Here is a 3,496-nt window from a genome sequence, read left to right as displayed (position 1 = left end):
TCTGTCTTAACACTCAGGTCTTCACAATGTTTTTCCTATCTGACCCACATTTAATTTTGCTAGCACAGTGTCTGGGAGTTTTCATGAAAATGTGTCATAGGCTGACTCACAGTAAAGAAGCAATAAAAACAGGACAAGAAAATCTCTTTCAGAGATTTTCAGTATCTCATGTATGTATCTAACTGATGTTATTTTTTTCATGCTAGATTGCCACTGAACAATAATTTCAAAGTTGAGAAAAATTTGGAAAAGTTGGGAAACTGTGACCACAGGTAGGATGCTCAAATGCAACACCAGGATGTCCTCCAGTCCCCTAGAAAGCTCATTCCAGAGCACAGTCTCAGAGAAAATTTGCTGGCATGCAGTGTCACACCAACATTGTAAAACTATATGGGAATTGCTTATTAAATAGATTAAAAGTGCTTCATTTCAATATATAGTAACATAGTACCCAAAGAACAAGGTGGAAAAAATGCCATTTGAAAAGAGAGATGTAAGATTGTGTACTCAAAAGTCAAGTGTGACACAGATGAGAGACAACACCTGAGAACATAATGATGACCTAGCAGGACTGGGAGAGAAGCTTGAGCCCAACCTCATTTTTCTCCCTTGAGAAAAGCTTCTCCCCAACCACATTTCCAAGGCAGACCATCTCCCTGAAAAATGTTAGTTGCAGGACTGCAGAAATGGAAGTGGCCCCCAGATGCCAAGATGTCTCTTGTCCCCATGGAGGTGCCACCTGTGGTGCCCACCATCTGATGTGACCACCCTTGTGGATAGCTGGCACCAGAAGGGATTTGGGGTGCCATGAACTGCAACATGCTATCCTGCTTTTGAGAATGAGCTCAGTGCCAGGTGAGTCCCTTGCCAGGGTGTGTGTCATCTCACTGAACTCCAGGATGCCCTGGTGGTACATGAGGCAGGGTGACAGTGCTTTCCTCCCATGCAGGGTGAATGCACCTGGCTGCTGCCTTCCAGCCTTGGCCAGGTGCTGCTGCATTCAGCATCTGCAGCAGCCCAGAGGGAGTGTGAGATGTGCTTTGCTGAAGGCACAGCTCAAACAGGGATTGCAAACAAGTGTAACTTCACCCAATTTCACCATAGGTTTGTTTGCAGAATCCCCTCCCCTCAGTGGGCAAACTGACCCCAAGTGTCAGAAGTGGATGGAGATCAGTCATCATGAGGACATCCTGCTTCAGCTCTATGCCTGACAAAGGCCCTGATGGTGACAGCAACAGAGAGAAACACAGGTCTTGATATTTCTTCAGGTCTGTGAACCAGCACAGTGGAAAATATCTGTGTATTGTTCTGAAAATTCAAGCTGATATTTACCAAACAAGACCAAAAAGTTCCCTGATTCTATGCTGGGAGAAAGCAAAGCAACTGGGACTGGGCTGTCCTTTAGTTTTTTTTTTTTACTTAAGCATGAATAATACCACCTCATTAGATTACAATGTATAATGTGAGCTAATAGATAAATTGAAAAAGTTAAGACTTTCATTCTATAAAGACTGATTGTTATCATAGCTAGGGAAGGGGATTTTCTTGGCAGTGCTTATCTCAGAAGCTATTGGAAAGGAATCTGGCGGTACACTTTAATGGGCTACTTTTGCATCATAATGTTAATGTATGTTAATGATTTGTTGGACAATTATTAAGCTGTTTAATCTTCCCATCAGCCCATGCAGGATGTAGTTATAAATACCATATTTGGTATACAACACACGTGTGACTCTGGAAAGATGAGATCCATCTCCCTCTTTAGGATCGTGGAAAGAAACATGGGAATCTCCAGAAACAGTCTTGGCTCCTGCAATTCACAGCAGCTGGATTAACTTGTAAGGGGAGGACAAAGAAAAATCTTTGTTATAAATCTTTGTTTAACATCAGTAGATCTTAGCTAGCATCTTTTTCATCACTGGCACTACCCTACAACTTTCTTATGAAAATACTTCTGAAAGAAGGCTTTCTTTAAAAAAAATAGATTTACACTAATGCTATTTCAGTTGGGGAAAATTCATTAAACTGGCAAAGATTTTAGTAGTAATAATTATGCAGTGACCTTTTCTTTTGAAAGCTGGAAAGCTTGTAATAAATGAGTCAGTGATTAGGGAAGGAGAAAAGCAGCTGAGTGCTGGCTGGAAGAACTGCATTCAGCACTCTGCTGTGGGTTTTCTCTGTGCCAAAGTGTAAGGCATTTACATCAAGCCTTGGGAGGTGGTGGTGGTGCTAATTGTATAGCTCTTGTTTGCAGAGTGTTCTAGCTGAGGCTCAAACACAGTCAGCACCTCTGTCCAGCTGCAGCCCAAAGGAAGATGTAAAAAGTCATATTCTGAAATTTCATCTACTAAATCTGGACAGAGATAGTATGCTACTCTATCCCATACCAAACTCTTCTATCCCCAGTGCCTATCATGAAAGTGAGTCAAGGACTGGCATAAGGGTGAAATTGTTTCTCTTCACAGAAGAGCTCCTGCAAATCACAGCAGCTGATTTTAGCTAGCACCTTTTTCATCACTGGCCACTGAGGCCACTCTGAACTTACCTCAGTTTCTCAGCTCTCAGAGGGTGAACTATTATTCATTTTGACTCATACTCTTGTTGAAAATATAAATGTGTGCATATTTGTGAATATTCTAGTGCTGTACCCTGAATTTTATGGAAAAACACACAAGGAAATTTATAATTCTGCTACTGCAGGAAAGTATGACTAATACAAATTAAAAGGTGCAAGGGGAATTAGACAGTGACCAGGAAGAACATTTGGATGTTTGGATGCCTGTTAATTATCTTTATTCCTGTGACTAAACCAAGACAGGCATGCATTCTATAGAGAAAATAGTATGTCATTAATTAAAATCATATCAGGTTAATGCATGAAGGAGACATTAAATAAGCCTACACAGACTGAATTACACTGTATCCCAATTTTCATGTCTTTGACTTTACAACTTCTGTAATGTTCTAGCCTGGTATCTGTATGTGTGCCTGTGCATTGATTATATCCTAGTTAACTTATTCTGAAACAAAAGACTTCCTCCAAAAGAAAAATCATCAAAACAAACTGGAGTTTAATACTTCAAACTACCCTGGAACTGAAAATGTTATAGGAATTAAAAATGCCCTCCAAATATGTAAATGCTGTCACTTCAAAGTTACTTCATCTTCTCTTTTCCCCTTCAAGCTCCAAGTAAATTCTACCTTGGGGAAAACCCTGTGGAAGCTGGGTCTCAGGAAGAAGTTGAAAATTAGGCTATGAACTTAAAGAAAACCTTATGATAACTTTGAAGTGTGTAACAGTGACTCATTGGAATAAGTACCTGTAATTCTCCCCTTGGGAAGTGGATGGACTTCTACACGTTGCTTGAGAGTGCGTGATGAGGCCAGCCCTAAGGGGAAGCACAATATTAACAGGAAAAGAGTATTGCAAATGGAGAGAGCCTCTAACAGCCTTCCATGGAGTAGCCAATTTTGGGTGATAGGGCTATTTTTAAAA

General features: G+C 40.6%; 1 long non-coding RNA gene across 1 annotated transcript; it reads left to right on the top strand.

The window, feature by feature from the left end:
- The first annotated feature begins 204 nt into the window (after positions 1–204).
- Positions 205–1,829, top strand: LOC306807273. The gene is made up of 3 exons (XR_013775684.1): positions 205–272; positions 677–855; positions 1,117–1,829. It is a non-coding gene; the product is annotated as an uncharacterized lncRNA (long non-coding RNA).
- Positions 1,830–3,496: the final 1,667 nt, after the last annotated feature.

The sequence above is a fragment of the Erithacus rubecula genome (assembly GCF_903797595.1).
Source record: "Erithacus rubecula genome assembly, chromosome: 1".
NCBI lineage: Eukaryota > Metazoa > Chordata > Aves > Passeriformes > Muscicapidae > Erithacus > Erithacus rubecula.
This window is presented reverse-complemented; position numbering and strand designations above follow the sequence as displayed.